Source organism: Empidonax traillii, unplaced genomic scaffold (assembly GCF_003031625.1).
Source record: "Empidonax traillii isolate 1590-97213 ecotype Southwest subspecies unplaced genomic scaffold, ASM303162v1 scaffold157:size2224338, whole genome shotgun sequence".
NCBI lineage: Eukaryota > Metazoa > Chordata > Aves > Passeriformes > Tyrannidae > Empidonax > Empidonax traillii.
The window spans coordinates 1,307,186-1,315,591 of record NW_020955350.1 but is presented as its reverse complement, the minus strand read 5'-3'; positions in this window follow the sequence as shown (position 1 = coordinate 1,315,591).

The following is an 8,406-nucleotide window of genomic DNA, read 5'->3' as shown; positions in this document are numbered from 1 at the left end:
GGAAGGGTTCTGTCTTAACAATTCATCTGCATCTGTTCACCTCCACTGGCACCACAATGCGCAAAATGTCAGAAGAAGATTCTTTGTGAAGAAGAAAAATTAATTAGGGACAAAAATTGTAATATATGATTACTACTAAATTAATCTTAGGGGTAGGCATCCGCATGAAGCCAAAGTCAAAAGAAAGAGACAATTTGTCGTAAACACCTACTTGGTTACTAAGCAAAACACTAAATGTCTGGGCCTGCTGGTATTAGGCAGCAGGTCAGTGACAAATGACACCATAGAGATGTTTAAGAGGCATCTGGATCTGGCGCTGGGTGATACAGGTTAGAGGCCTGGGGGTTACAGGGGTAGCGCTGGGTCAACAGGTGAACTTGAAGATCTTAAAGGTCTCTTCAAACCTTGACAATTCTATGATTCTCTGAAAACCAAAATCAAGCCTCAGCTCAAGACTCAATAATAAAAAATGTCTGTATATTTAGTCTTGTTTATGGTGGTTGAAGTTATTTTTTAAACATAATTTGTTTTGGGGGCTGGAGGGGTTATCTTCCTATTGATTTTAAGTATCTGCCAGTTTTCTCACAATTTTGCTCTACTGTTAAGTACAAAGGCTGAATTCTGTTTACAGCCCACACATTATTTGCTTTTCTCCTTCCCATGTCTAGGAGTTTATGCTCACCTTTGCTTTAGATTCTTGAAAAGTGACAAGTACATATAAATGAATGAGCTGATCCATTAAGTGCAGTAATGCTGTATTGGTACACACAGTCCATACACATCATTGATCCTTTCAGGTTATTGGCCACAATGGGAGTTTTTCTACACTGTGACACTTTGTGTTCAGGTCAGGCAAAACTAAATGGAGAATGGCAAGCATGCAATGTTTCAGAATGAAGGACACTTGGGAAACTCCAGGTTTGATACTTCCTAATTTCAAAGTGTTGATTTTGTAACCAGATCTAACTTCGCCTGAATCAGGGCCCAGGGGAAGAGAGTCCACAGCAAAGGCAACTGAAGATTGTACAAACACCAGGCTGAATCTCGGTTGGCCAGACAGACAAATATCTGGCATTTCCCAACTTCAGAGGACTTCATTTTCCACCTAAAAGAAGTGTGAGTTTTTCATGTGTGTTGCTAATTTATTTTTTAAAGAAAGTCTACTCCATTCACATGCAACCACCTCTTCATCATCCATGGGACATAAACGTTGACTGCTTGAGACAGCCACACGGAAGCCTTAATCTGTCTGAGCAACCCTTAGCACACTCAGCTACCAACAACACACACAGTTTTTGCCTGTGGAGAGAACTGATGGAAGTGGGTATGGAAAGGGTTTCTAGAGTGGGACAAAAGAGGAAGCCTCTCCCAGCCTCTTTTTCCCAGAGAGCAGCTCCTGCATCCCTGCAATCTCTCCTGCTGTGCTGACTGCTCTGGAGCTACGCTGGCATCCACCTGTAGTGCTGGCAAGCTGCCACAGCTTTCCTGAGCTCTTGTAGGGAGAAGTGGGAACATCTTTGGAAAAATAATTTTGAGAGAAAAAATTATTTCTTTCTACACGAAGAGCTCCCTCCTCTTTATCCTGCCACAGATGTATGTGCACACTCCTCACAGAGCCATATTTCAAAGCCCTGTTGGAAGCACCAAAGATGTTAAAACTTCTCAGGATGAAGTAATAAGAGCCTTTCATGCTGAAATGGGTCAAGGCTCCCAGGTGTGCAGGTAGGCCAAGTGCCACCCCAGCGATTAAAGCAATATAAGCTACAGCACCCCACAGGTTGGAGGAAAATTTCTTCCTTTCCTCCAGTGCACACCCACATGTGAGGTGCATCTTGCAGGTCCAGGTTATCCCAATAAAAGTACTATCACTGACTATAGAATGAGAGGAACCCTCAGCAGGTTTCTTATCTGAATCAAGTTTCTTCATAAATGATTCCAAATTTTAAATGCACAAAGCAAATGCTGAGTGTCTGACACAGTTATTACAGGAAGAAAAAAGAATAATGTCACATAATAGTACATTTCCCTCTCAAAAAGCTTTGATGTCAAGAAACAAAATACCCAAGTACAACTATTTTTCTAACTTATTTGTCTTTGGGGGTTGCCAGAGGAAGGTCTTTTTTGCTTCCCAGACCACCACAAAGTTGTGACACAGGGAACAAGTGATCATCCACATGACTCTTCTGTGAAAGTTCTGGATTTTCCGAAGGGCCGTTTACAGTTACATATTTATTCATTTTTCCAGTCAGTGAGCATTACAAAAATAAAGGACAGATAAACAGAGGTTATGCTGATAGTTCCCAAGTGACTATCAAGAGCATGCGCCTTTAATCTCTGATGCAGAGGATAGCACATTTTCTCAGGAAGCTAAGGAAAGACACAGCCCAGCTTTGTAAAGTTGCATAGAAGATAATAATTTGTAAAATTTGTATCTATAAACCCATATTAGTAATCGATTTTTAGGTGATTCTTTGAATTATTGCTAACATTTATCACGTTGTCCAACAGACACCAACTGTACTTGTTCTAATGAGTTAGTGAGGAATTTTCCATCACAACTGAAAAGCCCTTAGGTGACCAAATACATCTAGTACTTTAAAAAGCCACATCTTTCAGTTGAGGACACAGTACCAAATTTCTGGTCTTCTGACACTCAGAAATATTCTGTAGTTGCAATCTGACATTTAAAATGGTTTTATTTTTTATTAGATTTTCTGTCTTAAAAAAAATCAAGTCAAATGAGAAAAATTCTGTGTACTTGACTAAATACTAAGAACGATGACCCATTTTACTGCTCTCCAGCATTATTCACTGAGTAATCCAATATGCAGTCTTGTGCCAGTAGTAGTGAAATAGATTATACCTTGTTTCCTATTTGGGATGTTGATAACAGATAAGCTGTTCATCTATATTAAATTAATAACCCTTCTTTGTGATTTCTCCATTTGGCAAACATTTGAAACTTCTGAAGCAAAGAAGCCACGCCAGATTGATAAGCCATGCCAAAATGAAAAGAGTCGTGAACAAAAAGTTGTATTGTTGGGTAAAAGTACAGAACTGTCTTCAGAGAAAACTTTCTGCACAATTTCACTATCTTCCTCATATTTTACCCTGTTTTTTTTCTGCTTTCTAAAGTAAACGAAAAACAGTTACTTGGAATGGAAAGACCTTTGATATGTCCATTCTTATGTTCTTCTATGTATACCTGTTCCCATTGTGAGTTTACATCATTCTGTTAAAATGAAGAGGTGGGCTGAGCTCTTCATATTTAAACACTTTTTCCATGCTATATAAGTCGCAAAGGTTTTGATACAAAACTTGGGGAAGTTCATGCAAATTTTTCCATTTCTCCATGCTTTTCATTCATTTGCATTCACAGACATGCTGGAGTTGCACATTCCATATCTGTAGCTTCCCTGTATTTTTTCTCTTTTCCCCATTTCTCCTTTCCACAGAGAATTGGGATATTCTCTGTTACTCCCATCTCTTTCGCAGTCACATCATGCTTCCTTCCCAAATCCTTGTCACATGCCTATGAGGTGTAACAAGGTGGGTCTGAAAGAGCTACCTGGCTTTGTTACTCTCATTTACAGTGGAATTTGTTTCTCCCACATGTAGGGACAAAGTCAAATGCTTTGTGGAAATCTAATAGAATCAACTGTCTACCCTTGAGTTATGAGATACCGCAACCAAAGGAAAAATACAGGCACAACCTCTGGACCTGAACTGTTCCTGGGAACAACTGTTTAAGCAATACTCTGGCATTGTGCCTAAACTCCTTGGCCTTGCTGGACCTAGACTGACTCACACAGGATCATCTTAGCTCTCTCTCTAACCACTGCACCGGGTGATCTGGAAACCAAATTGTCTTCCCCTGCATAAAGCAGTGATGACTCTTCACTTTATCAAGCAAACTGACTGTCTTATTTCAAAAGTTACTCAGGCAAAACTTTGAGGTTTTATTGCAAGCCGCCTCTCTGCATGAAAGACAAACATAAGACTAAAGCCTCCAACTTAAATAACTGTGGAATTTATCAAGAACACTACATGCTGAAGCGAGCTAAAACACTGGGCCTCAGGACCGTTGTCCAATGGAAGCAAACAAAGAAACACGTATTCTTGTGGGTTGCAAAATTTCATTGGTAAGAAGCGTAACACTTTGAGATCACGTCAGAAATTAATTTTTAGGATATAGGATGTAGAACAGTTGGCATTTGGGCCTGAAATTGAGAGAAAGCTATAAATACTTCAAATATAATTGTTCATTTAAACAGGGACACATATTAAATATAACTTACTAAATATGTTACAAAACAATGGCAACTAGCCACCAGAATGTTGTAGTGTGTTTTCACTCACTTGAAGTAGTTAAATAGAGAAAACACACCTTCCCATCATCACCAGCAACTCTGAGCAGTAATCATTCAGTGAAATTTGAATGCTTACGATACATAAGCATGCTCGTTTTAATTGAGGTACAGTTAACTTTCTTCACAGTGGGTAGTATGGGACTTTGTTTTGGATTTGTGCTATTGATATATAGCACAAACAAAGAGATGTTTTTGTTATTGCTGAGCAGGGCTTACACAGAGACAAGGCCTCTTCTGCTTTTTGTACTGCCACAGCGGCCAAGGAAATTGGGGGTGCATGGGAGACTGGAAGGAGACACAGCCAGGACAGGTGACCCTAACTGACCAAAGGCAGATTCCAGATCATATGACATCACACTCAGAATATAAAGCTTGGAAGAAGAAAGAAGTGGAGGGACATTCAGAGTGATGACATTTGTCTTCCCAAGTCACTGTTATGTGTGATGGGGCCCTGCTCTCCTGGCTGAACACCTGCCTGCCCATGGGAAGCAGGGAATTAATTCCTTGTTTTGTTTTGGTTGTCTGCATGGCTTTTGCTTTCCTTATTAAACGGTCTTTACCTCAACCTGCAAGTTTTCTGGCTTTTGCCTTTTTGATTCTGTCCTCGGTCCTTCAGGTGGGAGAGTGAGCAAGCGGCTGCTGGGGTTAAACCACAGCAGTGTGCTGGTTTTGACTGGGATAGAGGTAATTTTCTTCACAGTAACTAGTATAAGCCTGCATTTTGGATTTGTGCTGGAAACCATGTTGATAGCTCAGAGATATTTTAGTTACTGTCAAGGCCTTCTCTGCCTCTCACATCACCCCCCACCACAACAGTAGGAAGCCAGCTGGGATCATCATAATGTTCCCTTCTGGTTTTAAAAGCTCTGTATACTACATGTAATCCTCGTAATTAATCTAGCTCCATAGGCTTCTGTTTACAGGTCAGTTATTTTGGCTGTCTGTATCAGGACAGGAGAAATAACTAGTTGCAGACAGTCAGGGTTTATTGAAGGAAGGGAATTACTATTTGGAGCAAAGTCTGTTTCTAAAAAGCCTGCTGTATAAACCTATATTCATTGGAAACACCGAAGTTGATCTCAATGACACATCCTATTTGCCGAAAGTTTACGGTAGATTGACTCATGCAGTTTTATGTCGTGCTCTGTTTAAAATACTTTTTTTTTTTTTGGTTGAGTGGTAGCTGTTTCAGTGGTTACCTTTTGGTTTGATGGTTTGTTTTTATAGGGCAGAGAAAGTTTACCCAAATTACGGGCAGCTGCCAGTACTGCCTGAAGAAAAATGTCATTCTGACATTGATTTCTTTGTGGAATGAATCATGCGGCTATATAACTTTGAGCAGTGCTGTCTGTCTAGATTTGTGATCTTTCTTCTTTCTTTTAGAACAAAGTTTGTCACTTAAAACAATGTGTTATGTCTCATCTTAAGCATATTTATAGCTTTCCCTCTGTTTACTAACAGTTCTGTTCTGTGTGTCATTCGTGTCCGGCATGAGCACCATTGGTAGGTTCCACTTCAGTATAGAAACCCATAATTTCACTTTATATTTTGTCCATATGCATCATTTTTGTGACTAGGTTTTATCCATGATGGGGCATTACAAGGAGGCCTTCTTAATGACAGAAACCATAATGTGTCCCAAATGTATCACAGTATGGATAATTGCAGATAGGAGTCTAGGGGTATTTTTGGTTTTGACAATTAATGACTGCCTGCATGGAAGTTTTAATGCATTGAATCACATAAGAAACCACATACAAGAAACCAATGGCACATTTCTTTGGAGAGTTCCCTTGAGCTCAGCTAATCCAAAGAAAATCAAAACAGCCAAATCTTTAAATCAGCACAAGCAGAAAACCTAAGTAATGAATATAGATTTATGGATTTCTTCAGGCCAGTCCCTGCTCACTTGAAATCTTCCACTTAGGAGGAAAGGACTGAGGAATTCCAGGAGCAGCAAAATCAAAGCAGCAGATGTTTCTAGTTTGGTTATAATCTCATGTAATTAGAAAAACAGATAAATCATAACTTCTCATTTTGTCATCCCTGCTTACTTTTTAAGGTTGCTTGATTCCTTTGTTTCCTTGCTCTACTACTGCAAGTCCCTGTTCCTTACTATTTATTAAATGCTGGTTGATGCAAATCTTTGGAGGTATAAAGCTGTAATGCCATGATGTTGAGGGGCTCTAGTCAATAAATCTCAGCTCTTGCCCTTTGTGTCCTTGAGAAAGGGAAGCTCAGCATTCCGTTTCTAACTCCATCACCCTCCCTGCCATGGAGCGGCACTCACTGAACCTGTTCCAGCCTGTATGGCACAGCCTGAGGGCAGGTACAGTCATCACATCCCAGGGGACACGATTTGCTCTGCACACAGGGAAAGACTCACACTTACTGACTCATTCCCCACCACAAATTCTCCTTAAAGGAAAACACGTGAATCTCTTCCTAGTGCTAAATGACAGTAATTCACTTTCAGATTGATTAAACTTAAATTTTTTTAAATTTTATTTTCAAAGTTATCATTGAAAATGAGCCAGTTCCAGCTGGGGAATTGGCACAGGCAGCATTGATCAGGATGCCAGTCTAAATCCACTTCCAGTGCTCATCTGTACCCTTGTGAAATTGGCTTCCCACTTCTGTGAGCAGGCACCACGCCATCACACTGCATGGGTACTGGGGTGGGCAGCCAAGCAGTCATGTGCACACACTGGCTGTGGGCAGGAAGGGCACGAATCCAAGCCCAGGAATGCGGAGGCAACAGCATGGCTGGAGTCTGCACAGATTCAACAGTTAATGGACCGTGTCAACAGCATGAAGCTGGAATTGCCTCTGATATCAGCCAAATAGCCTCCTCCACTGTGTGAAGTACTTTTCATTGCCAAGAAATTAAGACATATGTTGCACCAGAAAAGAAAAAGGAGGAGAGGAAGAAGAGCAATCAGGTTTCTAAAGGATGGGTTGTGCATTCACACTCTGCTTGCCCTTTCCATAGCCTTTACTCTTTTGGTTAGGTTGCTGTTCTTTGGAAAGGGAACAACTGATGTGTGGCACAGCACTGTGGATGCTTTGCATGGCAAATCTCTTCTGTGTTATAAAGCCGAGGACCAGTTAAGATTAGAGGAAATCTCTTACCATTAATCTGACAGCTCATAAGCTCAGGTTTATTCTTAACTGCTTCTGGCTGGTAAGAAATTAGGGAAGTGCTTTGAACTTCCCAAGGGGTAAGACCTCTTTGCCACAGCACAGGACAAGAACCTTCTGGGATCTACTGTTTCCTCCAGCTGCTATGACCAAATTGCAAGCACCTAGCAGATTGTGGCAATTTCCTGTTCCTTAGACTGAAAGTGACAGCAAATCCCATGAGAGTAAAGTTGGAATCTCCAAAACCCTTGGAGAAATAACAGTGCTATATAATATTTTATTGACAGTGTTGGACATAGTCCGACACTGTCTTTGGAACTGATTTAATCTTACTTGTAAACTCATAAATTCTTTTGAATGCTGTCATAAAATTTCACATACTAAACAAAACCATGCACCAGTTTTCGGTGGTGAGAAATACTGTGCTGACTTATGAGCCTTTCTTCCATATCTATACTTACATTGCTGCAGCCAGAGAGCAGGTAGATTAAAAAGCAAAGCATCTTAGTAGGTGTCACTTCCTATGAGACAAACAAAAACCTGAAGTTTAAGAGAATCCTGCGCTGGGGAAAAGGGTTGAAAGCTTTGTAGTTCTCAACAGTTCCCACCAATGGCAAAGTCATTACTATTCAGAAATCTTTTTATCAGCCCTGTAGCTCATTTTTTTATTTGCCAGAGGTAGTTCAGCAGTAGTTCCAAGTGATGTGAATTACTCCAAAAGGTAGAAGTCACAGCAGTCCTTTTATCCAGCCTGTGTTAGTGCTGTAATTTATATGTTAAACTATTAAATTAAAAACCAGCCATAATGACACCACATTGTACACCTAAGCAAGTATCCACAATTCAAAGAACTGGGCAATCACCAACCATAAGGAGTTCAACAAGGGAAAGTGCC